Genomic DNA, 20,713 nt, shown 5'->3' on the forward strand with positions numbered 1-20,713 from the left:
ACTGGATTAAGTCAGTGCCACACTGAAGTCCTATCTCCTGGAAGACAGAATTAGGTTCTTCACCACATGGGACTGAATTTGATGTCTGCATTTTGTACACACAATTTATGAAAGTGAATTAAAAAAAGTGTAGTGGGATGAGATTTGGGGTATATAGGAGAGATAACGATGCCAGAATTTGGTCTACATTGACAATAGCAGATACAGTGCAATGGAGGATTCATGACTAAAGTTTTATTATTAATATGCTATTCAAAGTTACATTAAATCAAAATCCAGTAACTTTAAGCTGAAATTAAAAAGCGAAGAGGGATCAAAATGCATAATATGAATCAGTAGTTTCCTTTCAAATAATCTACTGAGTTAAAATATATAGTAGTTTAACATATTTTACAGTAATATTAAAATTATTTTTTCTTGTGGAAAAGGAAAGCACAGTGTCTTGGAATTCACTTGAATACAGGTGAGGTGTCATACAGCTACCAAAGGACCGAGATGAGTGATAACAGCTTTTGCCCATTTTTTTTTTCCCCCCTCTGATTTAGTAGTTATACTGGAATGTGTTGCTCACAGTAGTTAAATTCTTATCACCCACTGCACCACCATTTCTAGCATAAGTGCACAACCGTATGGATAGATGATGTGTGAGCTGTACAAGGACTCCACTGGACACCAAGGTAGAAGATGAAGGAAGAAATAATTGATGCTGTATCATGTAACATTTAAAAAAAAAAAAAAAAAAAAAAAAAAAACATTCAAATGCTATAACAGTAAAGTGAGATGAATCCATTACAGCCTGATTGGGAAATTACTTCCATCATCCTCAAATAGCAACATGATTTTACAATTACAAGCTACTTTTTCATAAGAATAAAGAAGTTAAAGAATGAAAGACTCACAAATACTGGAAAATTCCTGGCTTTAGATTTAGTATAGTTTTAGCTGACTGCAAATGAGTGAATTTTGGTTCAATAACTGCAGTTCTTGTCTACCAGTAGGAGCTACATCTGTTTATTGTTATTGTTTATTCTAGAGACAGGAAGGTCAGGCACCTTCTGGAATGTAGGTATCTGCATTTCATACATTTGAAATTTTTTCTTATGTAAGGGCAGTTTGAAAAATGTGGTAGGCACTAAAATAGCTTCAGAGGTACATTATAATGCAGAGGTTATAATGAAATAAGCAGAAGCCATTATTGAATTGACTAGAGAGTTCAATCTCTTGGGCTAGACCGCCATTAGTCTTAGGACATTGCTGCTACAAATGTAGTCTTAATTCCTTTCTAGAAACAGGCTAAAACCAAGAGGTTTAGAAATGCATGCTTCTCATGGAACTTGAAACCTTTTTGTTACACAATGGAAATTTAGCTTGTTACATGTTACTCTGTAATAGCTAAACTGTTTTAAAGGGGCTGTAGGGCAGTTGTAAAAATTTTTATTATTATTTTTTTTTTTATTAATTACCCCCAGTTAAGAGGGTCCTTACAAGACTCTTTCTTGCAGTCGTGTTGAGTCTATCACACTGCTAGTGCAGGGATCAGGTAGTAGGTAGCTCTTGCCATTGCTATTTCCCAGCTTCCAGGCAAACCCCAAGCCCTCTGCAGTTCCTGTTGAAGCTGCTTTTATCTAAGTGCTCTTCAGGCTTTGTTCTTTGGCTCTAAGAAAGAGGCTGTATTTGATTCTTGTTTCAGCAGCTGCACGTGCCAATGGGAACCTCAAAGTCCCTCTCCCAGCTTCTGTCTGGTGAGGTCAATCTACAAAAGTACAAAACAAAATGAAGATCAAACAAATATAACACACAAGAGCATGCAAGTACGTTTCAGGTCACAAATGTTGCTTGATTAATTTTTAAAGAAGTCTTGTTTGTACTTGCCGGCTTTTCTACAAAATGAAATATTAAGAGCTTGTGAGTCGTCTTGTCCTGGCACCTCCATTTTCTCATCTTGCTGCAGTGAGTGCTTTCTGAGATCTTACAGATCAAACTGATAGGCTGAATGGTCCTCCATGCCATTTCTTCTGGGATTATGAAGAGGTGTTGCTGTTTTCTAATTTGAGAACCTTAAATGCCAGTGTCAACACCTGAGGCTATGTGCTGCAGTTTTCTGATCATTTTCCAACATACACAGACCCACTATCAGCTATTTATGAAACAGTGGCAGCTCATGAATGTCTATCAGCTCAAATCTTCATGTTGTCTGCTCTGTCTTCTATCTCCTCACTTTCTTCACAACATCAAGCATTACTTTTACGAAAACGCTGATCAAGGAAGACTGTTTTGGTTTTCTTTCTTTTTTTTTTCTTTTGTCTATTCATTTGTAAACAAAAATTGTATCTTCTGGGCATTTGCTTGGCTTATTTTCATTCTGACAGTGTATGCAACTATGTGCATTCCTTTTGCTGTGCTACTGCTTTGAACTCTGCCTTACTGCCTCAGGTCTCAGGTCTCTTTTTTTTTTTTTTTGACTGTTTTGGATACTTTATCTTGCAAAATTCTTGTCATTTGTGATAACATTCTGTTAGATAACTTCCTTGGATTAGTAAATTTTAATTTGCTTTGTCAAGGGTTGATTCCAGTAGTTTTAATGATTCATTCTCTCTTATATTCTTACTGATACAAGTTATCATTTTTTTAATTAGGAAATTATCTAGTTTCTACAAATTGCAAGACTTTTTTGTTTGTTTGCTTATTTCTTTTTTTTTTCTTTTTTTTTTTTTTGTTTTTTAGCTGAGGTGAGGCTACACCACATCATTTGCAAATTCTCCTTTGGCCACCGTCTTCCAAATTCCCCAACCTTCAATGCTGGTGGAACTTTTCAACAGCAAAATCCTTACAGTCCTTTTTGCCACTTTTCTTGTGAATATGTCTGGTGTGGGGTAGAATCCAGTTATTTGCTGTGTCTGGTGCTGCCGAGAAATCTGCTGAATGCTGTGGCCTCCCAAGTTGTATCTCTACTTGAAGCACGTTTGCTGGCCTTGCGCAGCTTTGTAGAGAAGAGGGTCCAGCTAGTGCTGCCCTCAGACTGTCCAGTTTTCTACACAAGTCAATATCAAACTTGGTTGCATGCTAACTGTAAAACAGGATGGATAGTCATGGACCAGTGCTTGAGTCTGTTCCAGGGCCCTGTTTATTTTACAAGCCTAGAAGTAGTGTCAGTAATACATTGGTACAATATATACAGCAAGTTTGACTCTTAAATATTCATTTCCTCAGGAGCTGGAGCTGTTTTACCTCACCTTATAGTCCCAAATATCAAGCAGCTAGGTATTCCCCAGGACAGAGGGAATCCCACATTCAGATCTCTTTTAAGCCTTATTTGGAGCAGAGATTTGAGCTTTGATCTCCTCTCTCTGAGTCTCTAGGCTTGCAGAGCCAGTCTGTCTCTATCTGTAGTCCAATGAATATTGAATTATTGAAAAGTGGAATAGAACATATTAACGTGTATTGTTGTAGTTTACCAGCTGAAAAATAATTCTTTCAGTGGGTTTAATTTTAACACCTGATTTCTTTGCTAACTTATCTGAAAGAATTTAATTCAATGACTACTAGTGATGTATAGTAACTGAAAGAAGGGAAAGGGTTGTGAACACTGTGTGATCAGATAAACTGAAGGTATCCTGCCTTCCAATTTGGCTTGTTTATAAGGAATTCAAAAATAAATGCTTCTGATATGTTTCTCTTGTTGCTCTGGAACATCATGTGCCTTTGGCAGTTTGCTGTTCTGGTATTTCTATTGCTTTTGCAGCTTTAATCCTTTAAGAAAATTTAATTTCAGCTGGCTTTTTAGATTGTTCATGAAGACATCCTTTAATTAATAATGAGTATGAACTGGGCTTTCCAGTGCATTTGAGTGATTTATAATTAGTGTTCTCATTTTTCACTGAGCTGCAATAGTACTCTATATTCTTTCTATTCAGTTTCACTTATGATGTTTTTTTTCTTATGTTCTTTCAAAGTTATTCACATTTGTGTTCTTCTGGAAAAATACAGTAATTATACCCTTATGAATCACAACCTCTGCCCTCTTAATTACAATTAAGGGAATCCATACATTATTGTGTTTAGATTTCTGTATAAATGAAGACAAGAAAAACAATGTGGTTTTTAGAAGCTGACATTATTTCCTCATCTCCTCCTCCTTTATTATGCTGCTTATGTCTGCAGAATTCAAGATTCAGATGAAGATCGGAAACATCCAGTTCATAACCTCCTATTTGATCTTCATACTTTGGAGTAGGAGGAATTATTTTAACATTTACGTGGTTTTCTTCCTGCCAGGCTTCTAGTTGGTCCTCTATGATGTATTCTGTCCAATAGCAATGTGATGAGTGGCTATAAATAAATAAAATAAATCTCTGCAAATAAATCTCTATGAACATGTACATCTTTATATTCCTGTTGAGCAAGAGCAGATCAAATGCTGGAGAACTGATTTGCCTTTTATGTCAGAAAACCCATTTAGTGTGGTATTGCCCACCGGCTTAGATTTTTTTTTTTTTTTGTGAGGATTAAAGCAATTACAAGATAATTAAAGAATGTCCAGGCCTTCTAAAAAATTTCTTTCCTTTAGAGGAAGCACTCCTCCTGGGTCACCAGTTGCCTACAGTTTCCTCGATTTCCATTCCTCTTCTCCATCATGTGCAGCTGGGGACGGGCCAAGTGAAGGAACTGCCCTCTCTGTTCAGCAGGCAGTGGGGTTACCCCACTCACAAGCTACAAGAAGGCCAAAGAACTAACTAAGGGAAGCTAATAAGAAGGCAGGGAAAGTTAATGAAGCAGTCTGAAGGAGAGATTTGACAGGAAGGTGAAGCACAGGAGTACTTGCTGTGCAGGCAGTTTCCTTCGTCTATACAGATGGTCTTGCTATCATGCTAAATGCAATGACGACTGTGATTAATGCTTGCTATTCATACAAGTGGCATCAAAACCGATATTCTACTTTGTGCCTTGCAGGTTAGTAGAGGAACACACTGTAGCATCTTGGAGACCTTTGTTCTTGTACTTGGGGTATCAAGTGTTTAAAGGGGGGACCAGTTCCTCTGGTTAGAATTGATTGACTGAGGGATGGTCTATGTTTTTCAGCAGCTCTGACATCACTATAAATTAAGGCAAACATTAACAATATATTCTACTGAAAATATAAAACTAATAGAATAGCTGTTGTATTTAGATGCTCAAATATAAACCTCCCCCAAATCAACAGAAACCTGTTCTCAAGTTTAACTTCATGTAATTCTTCCTCTGTTCCCTTCATCTAAAAACCTTTCAGGATATTTGCACAGTGTCAGCTGATACCTAGAAATCAACCAGTCTCGTCCTGATGTTGCCTCTGCCCTGAAAAAAAATGCACATTTGGAACAAATTTATTTTTGTCTGTTCACTCCCTGATGATCCAGCCTTCCCATAAATCTGTCGTATATATCATACATTTGACAATTAATCATAATACATGTTTTTAACTCACTGCTAAGAAGACTCGGTTCATAATGAGGACTTAGCCAGATGTGAAACAACCTCTTTATTAAAGGCAAATTCAACAGCTAACGGACTTTTCACCACAGTAATTATAGTTTGATGTTACCTGCTGTGAATAAAAGGTTTTTTAAGATCTGATGGGCTGAGGTTTATATCTTAGTACTCTCAGCTTTTTATGCATACAGATTTAAATTTACTCTCTGCCTTTAAAGTATAAAGGAGAACAAAAACTTAATTTTACTGCTAGTTCTCATTGGAGAATCAGGGATGACAACCATAAAACATGTTTAGGATGACAGAGTTTGGGAGAAGCTAAAGCTACCTTGCAGGTTCTGAGGAGCACTGGGGAAATCTTGCTGGCAACATCAAGAGACTGAAAGTAAATTTCTTATTTATATTCTTCATGTGGTTTCTAGTTCCAGTTTTGTGATAGGAAATCCACAAGGTAAATGATAAGAAAAAAAAATTAGATTTTTTTTTTCTTCATATTTCTGAGTTTTAATTCAACTTCTTAATTTCTTCAGCTGTGTTTGTAGCTGGGGATGCTCATCTAGTAGCTTATTGATTCTAGTTTTCCAGGAGATCAAACAGCACAGGACATGCTCATATGACAAAAAGCAGATATATTCTTGTACTGCCAGCTTCATAAATAGGGTTGTGACAAAGGAGTTGGCCAGCTGGACATGCTTGCCTTGTCCAGGGCCTGGCTGTGTTGCTTCTTTATCAGCTGGGTTCCCCGTTAGCACACAGTTTTGTCTTCTCTGCCTGCTGTCAGGAGCTCTGTTTAGCATCACTGTGGTCACAGTGCAAACAGCAACTGACTTGAGTATCTCAGGGTTCCCCTCCCTTTTGCCCTAAAAAGCGTCAAAGAAATTCAAATTCTATCTTTCCATTTGCAGTCATATTTTACCCCATATTGTGAATTTCTTGACAGCTGTGAAAGTCAGAGATAAATTAATAATGTATAAATATTGTGCCACAGTCACGTTTAGTAAAATAATGATAATCTGCACTTTGTTAAGTACTTCACTTTATAATCTCCCCCCCCAAAAAAGTGAGGGAGGAAAGAAAAGAGATCCTTGTGTTTCTGTAACAGCTCTCAGTAAGGATTTAATAGCATATGCTGTAGTGAGGTCTCATACTACTAAGGTTTAATTACATTTACAAAATGTACTACAGCATATCTGCTAGATTACTGAGCTATAACTTGTCAAATAAATACAGTGCAACTTGCGATAGCCATGTTTTAGTGGAGTTTATTCCTCTCTAATTCGCAAAATCTGGTCGTTCATAAGAAATTTCCTTGGTATTAATGTCAAGTAGCTTCATTCTGCAGCACTGGATAAATTAATTTTATTTATATAAGGACTTGCATGCTGCTGGTGAACACAGCATCTGAATGTCTTGGAAACAGTTTGAGTTTGGTTTCACAGCACATTATCACGGTGGGGAAGTGTGAGCAATTTGGTTTTACAGCACAGAAAGCCAGCGTCTGTGAATCCTTCAAGCTCTGAGAAATCCTGCGTCTAACTTTTCTCATCCGGCCACGGGACAGAGGTGAAAGCTAAGCCATGTGGAAGGCTCATCCTCTGCTCCTGAGGCCAGATCACCCATCTGTGTGGGACTCGGTCCTTCAGCATGGCAGGATCCTTGTTGTTAGGCTGCTGGTGGGGAACACATGCTTTTACGGGACATTTCCTCCACTGCAGTGGACCATCACTGCCTATTTCATACTCTGGGTGCTTCAAACTATAAGCTGTCAGTTGATCCACAACCAGCTACATCAAGCGTGTCAGGATGCTGAGTGGGGTTAGAAGCAGTGACACCAAGTGTCAGGCCTGGGGTGATGGGATCGCAGCAGGGCAGCATTAGATGGTAGCTACATACATATCCTCACTGAGTGAAATCTGGCGAGTCTGTACCTGAAATCACAGCCCATTAGTTTCTGTGGCAAAAGTCCTCATTACTTCATCAAGATTAGGAAAAGATTACGAGTCTGTTTTTCAGGCATATGTACAAGTGATTTGAGTGTGTCCAGAAGGTGCTGAGACCTGCTGGCAGAGAATGCTGTGCTCCCTTAGAACTGAATTGTTTCACCCTATAAAATGAAGTGGTCTCATCCATACCTGACCCAGGATAACTCCCACAGCCTGACCAGAAATTGCCTGGGACAATGCTGTTTACATGGCCACCAAGGCTAGTGATCCATCAAACATTTAAATGATACCACATGTTGAACTGCAGTGCCTGGAAGAACTCTGTGGCACTGCTCAACTTGGTGTAGTTAAAGCCTCTGAAGCCTCGAGAGAGTATCTAACTTGTACGGAAAGTTTGCTCAGAAGTTGAATCTTCCCCATACATTCATGTTCCAGGATAACTTCACCTGTGTGACAGAAAGGACATTAATCTTCCTTATTACTCAATTGACTGTCACACCTAGAGGTGATCCCAGACTATGGGGAATAATACTTTTCTTAAAACTTGAAGATAGATTTGACAGTAAGGGTGTCTTTTAGTTTTGCATCAGTGGAAAGATGAATGAGAAAATTGAAGCAAAGATATGAATATTGACTTTAGTGAAGCTCATTTTGGTAGCTGACTGAATCGCACAGATAACCAGCAGTGTTAGAGCTGTAAAATAGGCCATTCAGTTGAATCAAACGAGAACTTTATGCAGACTAGTTGTGATTTGGAATGAAGGCTGTAGAAAGCTTGTTGCAGAAATGCAATTTTGCAAATGGTTTTTACAGTCCCTTATGATGTTCTCAACAGAAGCTGTCAGCTTGAGAGAAGAAATGTGCTTGGCAGGGAGTGATGTTGGATATATGAAAAATGAATTTGTATTATGACACTGTATTCCCTTGGAACATTAATAGGAGGAAGTGCAAGCTATTTTATTAAATCATGGATTCTGGCGTGGAATCTGTCAGTTCCCCCAAGATGTTGTATTTTTAACACTGCAAAGTTGCTTGTCATGCTTTCACATCTCACCTGCAAATAGGGTGCTAGAAGCAATGAAAAACAGTTTGCCAGTGACTAGCATGCATTAGGTGTAAACCTCTATCCACTTACATCAGCAAGACCCTTAAAAATTAAATCGTAGTTTAGTCCAAACTGCTGCATTTGCTGAGGATAGCTGTTATAACACGTTTCAGTTAATCCCATAATCTAAGATGAAAAGTGAAATTTAGTGCATATTTGTGACAAATTCTTCTAAAAAAAAAAAAAGAAATTGGAGAGAGAGAGAGAGATGATCTACCTGTTGGCACAAGCATTCGTTCAGTCACACAAAACCTGGCTGATGTTTTCCTGTGGATGTTTCACAGCTGGAAGTTTTTGGTCTCTGTCAGAAGATGCACTCACACCACACACATTAGGTTGCTCATATTTCTGCAGGCTGAGAAAGAGCCCAGGTGTCTAAAGATCTCAAGAGATAACTCTTAAAAAGTACTCGAGGGACATCAGGACCTGCTGTTTCATTTTATAGCCAGCTTTTTTGTAATGTAGTCCCTAGCTTTTCAGTGCCCCCACAGCTGTTACTTACACCATATTTTTAGGACTTGTGTATGCTAAATAACTGAGAGCTAAACTTAAATCTATATAGAGGCGTGGAGAATATTGTATAGACTACATAGCTGAGTTCTCTGCTTTTCTCTCAGTGCTTTATGAATTCTAATTTTATTTCTTTAATCCGGACCAAATTACTGCTGTGGTGGACTGAGTCAGATGTTCAATATTATTATTATTATTCATGTCTCAAGGGCATGAGTCTTGCTTGAACTTTATATTGGTTAGATAAGCAACTTGCAACAAATATTCACATTGCCTAAAGAATTGCATAAATCGTTGAAGGGTTAATGTAAGTACAAAAGGAAATAAATATTTCTGTAACATTGATTTTATATTTTTTTTCCTACTCATCCTGTGATTTTAAGTCAGGTGAAAGGGTTTCCTATTCTTAAAACTGTAGGTAAAGGAGACAGCTCCTTATTTGTTTTTTCTTTTCCACGTGGAAGAAATCTGATGTTTTTGTTCCTAATGTTGTTCTGTTTTTTGTTCCGATCTTTCATAGCAGCTTTTTCCCTGAGTACTGTTGTAACGCAATTTGTCAGCATTACTTTTTAGAGGTATTGCCTGTCTGTAAATACCATGTTTTCTGTCCTTTTCAATTGATTGATGATAAATAAACTAGATGCCAAGTTCTTATTTATTTTGGCACACCTAGCAGTGGGTTACACTTTTGGAACTGTGCAAACAAGGGCCTAGTTTCTTCCCAACACTTTTTATTGTGGTAAATACAAGAAAGAGATGACAGAAAAAGGTGACAGAAAAGAGTATGCTGGATAACCATCCTTCCACAGTCCCTTTTCACGGCAGACTCTGAGATCAGACAGCAGGGAGTAACGCTGGGGAGAAGTTGGTGCAAGGCTGACTCCCTCCACATTGAGTCAGTCGCTTGATGCAGGATCTCCAATCAGTTGTCACCTCCCATCTAGGAGAGCAGTCAGGCACCTCTGGCTGGTGACCCATAACAGCAGCAGAACTTTATCTTGCTTTCACTCAAGCAGCATCAATGGTCCTTTGACCATCTCTGCACAAAGATGTCACAAGGCCTGCTCTTCTGGGAGTGTTCTGTCCCAACAGGCCTGTATTTAGCCTTCTACCTTTCATCCAGACATCAAACTTATTTAAATCCACAAGTTGGGAAACAAGACATTAAGCTGATCCCAATACCTAAATATCATTTTCTAGAGATAGGTCCATTAATATTTTCCAGGTCTTCAAAAGATCCACATTTTGCACTGGACATTGAACTGGGTGGCAAGGAGAGAATTTCTGCACCACAAAAAGGTGCCTAACACTAACCCAGTTTCACAGTTCTGTATCTTAACTGACTTGCATGGAGTTATTTCTAGTTTACACTGTTACAAGGGAACAATTTCTTTTACAAAACGATTATCTTATTAATTTGTTTCACTTCAGAAATGCAGGTTGTCCTTAGAGAAATTCTTTTGTAAGTCAATATCACATTATTTTCAATACCTCTCTAGACATCTCAAACCTATCCTCACACTTTAAAAAATTAACATCTGCAAGTAATTCATTGAATGAGTGCTTTACTCGAATTCCCTGTGTTCACTTACATTTGTAAAAACAATAAAAACAGACTCTGAGTGTTTCTAGGACTGAGTATTTTATTCTGTGTGCTAGGTATCTTCTCACACAGAATTACAGAATTACTGAGGCTGGAAAGCACTTCTGGAGGTCTTCTTGTCCACCTCTGTGCTTAAGCAGGGCCATTCACCTAAAGCAGGTTGCTCAAGGCCATGTCTATTAGGGTTTTGAATATCTCCAAAGATGGAGATTCCACAACATCTCTGGGAAACTTGTCCCGGTTTTCAACAACACTCACAGTAAAAGGATTTTTATTCATTTATTTTTTTAATCATTAAATGGAATTTTCCTCCATTTGAATTTATGTCAGTGGCCTCTTGTGTCACCAAACACCAGTGGAAGCAGTCTGGCTTTGTCATCTTCACTCCAGCTCCTCCCACTTCAGGTATTTATTCCCATTGAAGAGATTTCTCCAGAACATTCTTGTCTCAAGTACAAACAGTCAGACCTCTCCCCACCTCTTTTAGTATGACAGATCTATTAATCATCTTAGTGGTTCTTTGATGGACCTGCTCCAGTATGACCGTAAACTTCTACCCGTATGAAAAACATTCAGCCACAGAGATGTGCTTGAATGCATGTGTCTTGCTTTCATCAATAGATAATCAAGTGTTTTCTGTCTGGGTGCTCCTCTTTTCCTCCCACTTGTCTCTTTGGAGTCATCTAGAAATAGTGACGGTCATTTATTTCATTTGTAACATTCTGTTAAGTCATACATGCAGGATTATACTGGTAGTAACATGAACATTTTGTGGTTTATGGGGTACTAACCATATTCTGCCTATATAATGTCTGCAGCTGAAGGCCATAGTGTTTATTGAGCTAGGATTGATTTTATTGAATTAACAGGAAGTGACACCACGGCATATTATTTATTTGCTAGCACTTTGATCCATCTCAGTCTCTCTTAAATTCCTAGAATTTCCATAGTTTAAAACTTCCTTTTAGTATGGCAGCATGCTTTTAATGTAGTTGTATTTGAACTCTGTGTATGGTTCACAAATTCCATTGTAAAGACAATAGGAAACACAGAGTGGGGTATTGAGAAAAGATTCACCTCAAATGTTGTAGTTAAAACAGTGGGCTTCAATTTTAATTTCTTAGGCACTGTGTCCTTCAGCAGCAAATGCCAAGATGGTAATTCACTACCTTTAAAAGTTTATCTTTAGCTCGTGACTTTGTGGCAGAGATTTTCTTCTTATTCTGTGTTTGTTAGATGTGATGGTGTATCAGTCCAGTGCTAGGGCTCAGTGCACAGCTGTAATGAGAAAAAAATAACCAGTGGTGGAAAATATATAGAGTCATAGAATGGCCTGGGTTGGAAGGGACCTTAAAGATTTTCTAGTTCCAACCCTCCTGCCATAGGCAGGGATGCCACCCACTAGATCAGGTTGCTCAGGACCTCGTCTAACCTGGTCTTGAACACATCCAGGGATGGGGCAGCCTCAGCCTCTCTGGGCAACCTGTTCCAGTGCCTCACCACCCTCTGAGTGAAAAATTTCCTCCTAACCTCTAATCTAGAGGTTAATAAATAATAAATACTTAGGGTATTAAATAATAAATACTTAGGGGTTTAAACAGAAGAGACAAAAATCATGAGTAATATAGTAAAAAGCATATCAGAATAAAATAGTATAAGTTTGGTTTCAGAATACTTCATCTATGCTTTATTATAGAATCATAGAATATCCCAAGTTGGAGGGGACCCACAAGGATCATCAAGTCCAAACCTTGGCTCCACACAGGAGCACCCAAAAAACAAACCGTATGTCAGAGCATTGTCCAAATGCTTCTTGAACTCCGGCAGGCTCGGTGCTGTGATCATTTCCCTGGGGAACCTGTTCCAGTGCCCAGCCACCCTCTCGGTGAAGAACCTTTTCCTGATATCCAGCCTTTAATTCTCACTCATAAATAAGCTGGTATTGACTTTACCTTACCATCTGCTAGATACCCAGCAAGGTTGACGTTAGTAACTGTGTAATATGTAACACACTGAACAATTTTGACCTTTTCCTTCATTTAATTGCAATGTAGAAACAAGTGAATAGGAACATGATGATGAGGAAGAGTCCTTCCTTTAACTGAAATAACGTTTGTGGATGAATAGAGGTTGGAATGCACAAAAAAAAAAAAAAAAAAAAGGGAAAAAAAAAGCAAAGTAACTCTGAGCGTTAGTTTTTGTTTGTTTGTTTGTTTGTTTTCCAAATACTATTCAGTGTTGTAATCCTGGTTTGCTCACACTGAGATCATTTGTAAAATGCTTATTAAAAACAATGCCATTTTTTATTGATAATAGATTTTAACTACTCCTTCGATCTTACATTGAATGTTAACCAAGGTTACATAAGTCAAGTATTTATGAAATAAAAAATATCTCTTTCCTTTTTTTATGACACTAAAATCCCACTTCCTACAGTCTATTTGTTGGATTTGCTACAAGAGCTCAGATATTTGCATTAGTGTTATTCGGCATGGTATGGACAGGAATACTGCCCTCTGTCCTGTGCTGTATGAATGTTGTTAATCTATGCTGTGAGAAAGTAAACTGCTCATTTGAAGTGTTATCTCTTTGTAGATGATATTTTCTCCTGACAATTGTTTTAGCCTTCCAATACAGATCATAAACTGACATCATAACTATGGCTCTGATTTCTAATCCTGTTAAAACCATATACCTATCCTTCTTCACAGTTCTCAGAGATCTGGTGCAAGCACAGCAATTAGCGCTTCTTGAAGTTATCTGTTTACAGATGGTAGGATTGTGGTCTTCAGGAATTGAAAATAAAAATAAAAGAAAAACTAACTGGTTTCACTGGATCTTTAATATCTCGATAGGCTCATATATTACCTATTTGCTATTAATTCCAGTAACTATACACTTTATGATCTCATTTTCTTAATGTTCTTGATTTTTTTTTCTGTTTCTACAGTTAGAAGCAAAACAAGAAGACTCATCTGTTTACATTGTACAATACATGCAAGGTACATGCATTGTATACTGCAGTATTCAACTTATTAGATTTTCTCATGGAAAAGAAGATGTTTTCTCTTGGAAACGTATTCTCATGGATACTGTATCTTTCCTAGAGTGGACAGGTTTAAACTTTAGCAATTCTACTGTGTTAAGTGATAGCAAATTTTATTTTTATTTGCAATTTAACATAGAATGAAGTTATCTATTAAAAAACAAAACAAAACAAAATAGTAGGAGGTTTTGGTAACTGTTCATTTTTGTATGTGTGAATGTGTGCCCATTTAAACTTTGTGCCCAAGTTTAAAATGAATGTTTTTGTTCTTTGATAGTTCTCTGAGTTATAAATCTTCTGTGTTGTGGAAAAATGTAAACCTGCAGAGTGAATACGTACTTTGATTTCATGCAATTGTGACCTCTCTCTAGACTTTCTGTTCTATATCTGGTAAAACAAGCCGAGGGTCCAGTCCTATAAAACTTGAGTTGGAATTTGGATGCTGGAAATTGTTTCCATTACCAGAAGGAACTGAAGATAAATCAAGTAGCATTGATGGAGTCTTCTATCTTTACAAAAGATGTACAAAATCCTTAGTCCTTAATATGATAGAAATTAAGCATCAGGAAGTAATCTTCTTTCATAGTTAACTGTTATCCCTTTTCCCTTTTCTGGATGTCCTGGTGCTTGTCTAGGTTAGTCTAGTCCCTACCACCACTGCATCACTCAGCATTTTGATCCTTTTGCTGACTCACCTCAAAACCTTTACAAATTTAAATGTAACAGAAATAGCTTTTCATTTTTGGTGTGGAAGTCATTGGTGTTTCAGCCTTCCAATTGGGCAGAGCAGTTACAGACATGGGGGTGGACAGCAATGTCCTCTTCCCCTCCCCACACACACACTCTTCAAAAATATTTACTGGGCCACCCACAATAAATCCTAAGCAGTGTTGGGGAGAGTCATCACTTCTCATTTTGTGAAGGTGATATTTCAATCTTTGTGAGTCTAAGAAAATTACACATGACCCTGTGGCTGTGTGTGAATGTGCACCCACTGAACTTGGCAGTAATTGGGCCATGAATTCTGGTAGGAGCAAAATCAGTGAAGTGCTTAGAGAGTAATTCTATAACCCCTCATGCAGGTGTTGCTTAGACCCTGCATGCTGCAGGGAAGCGTGTTGTGGGAGTTCAGTAAAGGAGACATTCATCTCTTCTGTGCCAATGCTAAAATAATCAGTAATTCATCATCTCTGTGTGGTGTTTACTTCTTCTGGTCCTCAAGTAACATGCTGAGGGCAAACAGTATAAATTCCTGAATCTCTGCTGTGCTACATCCCCTCCAGATTGTTCTTGGTTGCAATAAAAATATTTTGTCTCTCTAAAACTCAATGAAAAATCATGTCAGTCTTTCTGTTATTTTACTACCTAACCATTTATTTTACCTTCTGAAAAATACAGTGAGAGAGGCACCATTAAAAGGAAAAAGTGTAGTGTGACTAAGTAAAATGAAAAGCTTTATGAACAAGACAGAGGAATGTCAATTAAGCACTTCTCCTTTCTTGTATCCTTTGAATTTTGCTACAGACCACTTTCAGAAAGTGCATCTTGTTCTATATGGTCATAAGAAGATAATAGGTCAGCCAAATGAGGTAGTGCCAATTGCAATGTGTGTTAGGCATAAACTCAAGAAACTTAGGTTTCAAGTGATTAAAGTGGGCACCAGAGTGGTTACTAAAAGTAGAATGGAGGTGAAATAATTTTAGGGGACAAATCAGGAAAACAGTCCATTTCTTAATGAGTAGGATGAGCATTTTCAATACAGTTTTGGCATAATAAATTCTGATCCACATTTCTGTGTCCACAACGTTCTAGCCAGTTGCTAAAATGGGAAACAATCAAATTACACAATGTTAGAAAACCAGTAAGTAACAAGAATTTTCTTGAAATGGAGTGGATGATGACAGATAAAACTTCTCACTGATTATGTGTGGATTTGATCCCCAAAATAAAAACAAAAGTATCCAACATGTGAATCATTTATATGAAACTACTTTGAAATCCTTGATTTAGGTGGCAGAAGGATGACACTTGTAAAAATTTGTCTGTTTGCAGTTGTAAGCTGTGTGAGTTTTATTTCAAGTTCTTTTTAGCAAAGAATGACATCACTTAGAAAGTGGAATGTGGAGGACCCTGAAAGGCTTTATCAATAAAATGTATTAATTTTGTTGTCTTTTTCAACAGAGAAAAATAAGCAGAGATTTTTTTTTTAATTTTATTTTGCAGCCTTTTAACTACATTATTAAATTTTAAAATCCATTTCAGATGTGTTTAGGCATCTCTTGCTTCAAAGTGTGACTTAAGGTCTGCATCTGTGAAGTTTTGTTTTGATATATATATAAAATGTCTGTAAAACCATGCTTCTTTGTACACATGTTCTGTCTGTCTTTGGATGTTGTGAGTATATATACATTAAAATATAAGCTTTATTAGATTTTTTTTTTCACATCACTGTTTTTAGCTTTGTTTGTGAGATCTTCTAAACCCATTGATTTAATTTGAAATACTCCAGCAACCATCTGTATAACACGTTTCCTCCAAGTAGCTAAAAATCAGTAATAACCTTATTACATGATAATTCCAAGAATATGACTAGTTGTTACTAGGGTACTGAGGAAATAACAGTCAGAAACACCTTACAGAGGAAATATAAACTATATCTGAAAAGTCTGCTCTCCTTATTTTCCCAGCAACTGCCACGATCCAGAAGAGAAAGCTGTTTGATCACTGTTACATGATAATTCGGAATCATCAGGCAGCCATTGTAATTAAAAATCACATCTTCTCTATTTGTCAGATGCTTTGAAAACAGAAAAAAAAAATATCATTTATAAATATCAGAAAAAAAAGTCTCATTTTCATCCCATTTTTGCTTCTCCTTGTTTAAGTTATTCTCCCAGCCAATGTCTTGTGACAGGATGGGTCAGTGTTAGAATCTTAGAATTACAGCATCATCTAGGTTGGAAAAGACCTTCAAGATCGTGTCCAGCCAAAAACTTGACCTACAAAGTGCCATCACTAAATCATGTCCCTTAGTGCTGTATCTACATGTCTTTTAAATACCTCCAGGTATCCTTCTGGTATTGAAATATACCAGTGGAGCAGCCTGGATAGTAGACTTGTTTGTTGAATTGCTAACCCAGAAGTGGAATGTTTTTATTACTTCTTTGTCTCTAGTTTATGCCATGTTCGTAGCCAGTTTGGTTGCCTTTCTGGGCCCAGCCTGAGAAGTGTTCACTGACACCGTTCTTCTATAATGAAATGCTGATCTAAGAGAGATGTTCTGTAAAGCCTTTTATTTATTATTGTCTGGATTTATTTATTATTGTATGGATTTATGATAACACACAATTTTCTCCTTTTATCCACCCTGTGATTAGTAATATTATTAAGAAAGAAACAGCTGGGAGCATTTTTCCAACTGGATAGCCTGGAAAATTTGCTTTCATTTTGAAAACTTTTTTGCTTTTGCTCAAATTTACTGTTTCTCATTAGACAGAAAAATGCAGATTGTTTAAAAAAATACTTTGTGCCTCTCTGTACCCTGTGAAAACAGCAGGGAGCAAAACAGTTTCTGTAGAACCAAATAACCAGTAGTTGTAATGTTGCTTACCACAGTGCTGCATAGGAAGAGATTCAGTGCAATGTCTAGATTTAGAGGTGTAGTGTTAGATATCTGCGGTTTAGTGATTCACATAAAAAATGGACCTCTGTTTTACATGTAATTAGTGAGTACATCTCTCATATCTTTCCACATTTCTGTATTCTTGTTATAGTCAATACAGATCTACTTAGCTGAGGTCAGCAAACTTTGGAAAGCTCTTCAGCCCATTCTAGGTTGGACACCTACTGTCCCAACAGCTAATTTGTTCTCTAGATTCCACTGGCAAGGGTCTCCAAACAAAGGCATCTTGTGCTGTTTGAGGTTCTGTACGGTTTCAAATTAACTCCAGATGGGCTGGCAGATGTGACTCTGTATTGCTGAAAACATTCCACCTTCTGAAACAGTGCTTTCAGGCCAGATGTCCAATAGCAGAACTCCAGAGTCTTATTCCTTCTCTAACTCTTCAGTTTTTCCATTTGTCAGACTGGGCCATATCAAGGATAAACTTTGGTATATGATAGTCCTGTGGGTCTGATTGTACCACAAGACTTAGTGTTGGAAGCTGTGACCTGGGAGAACAATGTTGCAAGTCAGCCTCTTCGAAGTTATACATTATCTCATCAGAAAAAAAAAATGCAGCATAATAAGAATACGTATATTAACACAACATGCTGTACATATAGAATATAGAACTAGTTTGCATAGTTAATCCAGAGCTCTTTGTTTCCCTTTATCTCACACAGAGGTTACAAGTTGTCTTTCCTAGCAGTGCCAGACAAACTTGTGTGGTCAGAGGGAGACGTCATGAAACTGCGCAGTACCTGACACCAGTTGTTGGAGGGCAATCCGTAATGTTTGTCAGCTTTCTGCAGGGGATTAGTCTCTTGTCACCTCCATGTGGCAAATAACTGTAAAAGAAAGAAAGCAAAGTTGCGACATATATTTTATCCATAAGATTTGATAACTATCTTTCACCAAAATGTGTTGGAAACTTCCAGCATTAACAGGTATGGGACACAATTTTTCCAGTTCCATGTACTAAAACACATGGACATTTTCTAAACATTGTTGTAAATCTGCAAGGCCAAAAGCAAGGTAGCCATTAGCTATCTGTTCCAAATGCCTTGTTGTTTCATTGTTTCATTTAGCATATTAAAAAAAAGATGTAAAGCTGAATGCTTTGATGAATAAATTGGCTGCTGCCCAATAAGCTAGTGATGATGAGATTCTGTGTGAGAGCACATATCATTTTCCTCTGCTGTGTCCTCCAGTCTATACAGAAGCAGGATGCCTATGAATTTCCTTATTCTGCCTTTTAATGAAACCAAACAAATGCATAGCAGGAGAAAATAAATCATCTCATCTGTAACTCACAACATGGAGCAATATGGTATTATGTATGTCATTCTTAGAAACCGACAGTAAGCCACCCTATGAGAAAACAGATACAAACAAACCATATGGGCCAGATCGCAAAGCCTCAAGTGGGCAGATAGCAGCTGCACCTTAGTTCTTGCAGTCAGTGATTCCTTTCATCCAGGTGATCTGGCCTCTGCAAGAATGAAGCACTGCTCTGCTTCATTGCTCTAAACCAATACTTCCAGTTTAAATCTAGACACCAATTTGGTCCATACAGAGTTGTCCACACTGGGAAGTGTCTTCTAACAGGTCTTTGGATCTCTATATTTTTCTTTCTATGTATTGTTTTTGCTGTGTTTAAATCAGATGTGGAGATGAAAGGTGACTGACAGAAAATGTTTACAGATGAAAGTCTGAGAACCATTGGTGTACATGAAACAACATTGTTCGTTTATAGCACTGGAGATGAATGGCTTCCCATTTAAAAAAAAGTGTTCTAAAATCTGATTCATCTTTTTCTATACATCAGCCAAGATGCTTTGCCAGCTGCACATGAGGAGTAAACCCAGAATAAAATCAGGTCGATGATTTCAGTTCAGTCACAATATAAAAACTGTTAAGCAGATAAATCCCCATATTTTACTTTCTAATAGTTCTTTGTTGTTGTCCTGACAGTTCTCCTGAGAACTATCTCCTGATAGTTCTCACAGACTAGCACCTTTTATTAATATTGCTTTAAACTTGGATTCCAACATGTTTAACAATTCATATCCTTTTAGTTAAGAAATATGTTTTTGTTTCTCTGCAAAAGCTTTTATAGATGTATATCATAAAGCTTTCTTAAAACACAGAGTAATTATGTATGGTTTTCTCTTTAAATGAAGAGTGCTCATCAATACTTACCTATGATCATATTCATAGCTGCTCTCACTTTTGCGCTTCTCTCCCAGAGGTTTGGTAGTGCTTGGACCTAGCAACAAAACTTGTAATTGTTTAACTAGTTAGTATCAAAGCATATTTAAGAAATTAGTTAAATTCATAAACTTTTGAAAAATCATTACCCAGGTCAGTCTTCCCAGATAACTGCCTCACTGAAAAGGGACCCCTCACCTGGCAGTCATAGTCCAGGCTTCATCACCCAATAGAAAAATACCCTTAAATATACCCTTAAATATACACAGGAATATATAAATATACACTCCTGTGAGCCAGGAGTGGCATAGGGAGCTCACAAGTTTATAAATTTTATTTATTCTGATTGCATCCTACCAAAATATCATGTTATATTCTAGTTAGTAGCTACTTGACAGTTCCAGGAGTTTTCATAACCATACAATTACAGGATGTAAGTGTGTTTTCTTGATCTTGTCTTTTTAGTCCTTTGTCCTTTTCTGGCGATAATGTATTTACCATGTACCACAAACATTCCACTTAAATAGAATGCTATTTTCACATACTCTTCTACTACTTATTCCAAGTAGGAAAAAGTATATGCAGTATCAATGTTTGAATGCACTTAAGTCATTGAGTGAATAAATTTCAATGAGATTAAGATGCATTAACACTACCTACCTAATTTACATGTCATTTTCCAAAGTTGACAGAACTTTGGAGTCTGAGGCTCAGATTCTTAAGTTCCTAAGTTGCTTCTAAAATATCTTACTAACTGCTTTTTCCCCTGCTTATATAAGAATGATTTATTTAGACTCTCCTCTTATTTTATTTCTAGCCATGCAAGTCTTTCAGTTTCTCTCTTCAGTTTATTGTGTCATTTTGCAGTAAGGACAGATTTTGTTCCAATAATTACAGTAGACTTGAAAAACACTGTCAATATTATCTATTATCACAGATACTGACATTCAGTAATTACTGTCATTTTAGTTTGTTTTCTTTTTTACATTTCTTTCTGTGATTTTTCTCATGAATATTATGGAAGTCAAACTATTTTGTTACTAGGAACAGGACAAATTCATTGGGCATGTTAAAATTCCATTTTAAAGTCTCTCTATCCTAATTTTGCTTCATTTATGTAAGGAGAAAATTACATTTCCTGCATTAAAATATATCTTGAAAAATAGAG

At 37.2% G+C, this 20,713-nt stretch overlaps 1 protein-coding gene across 9 annotated transcripts in view; it reads left to right on the forward strand.

The window, feature by feature from the left end:
* PCLO (piccolo presynaptic cytomatrix protein) overlaps positions 1 to 20,713 on the forward strand; it is a 372,356-nt gene that overhangs the window by 108,013 nt on the left and 243,630 nt on the right. The window lies entirely within an intron of this gene.

Source organism: Cygnus olor, chromosome 1, assembly GCF_009769625.2.
Source record: "Cygnus olor isolate bCygOlo1 chromosome 1, bCygOlo1.pri.v2, whole genome shotgun sequence".
Lineage (NCBI taxonomy): Eukaryota > Metazoa > Chordata > Aves > Anseriformes > Anatidae > Cygnus > Cygnus olor.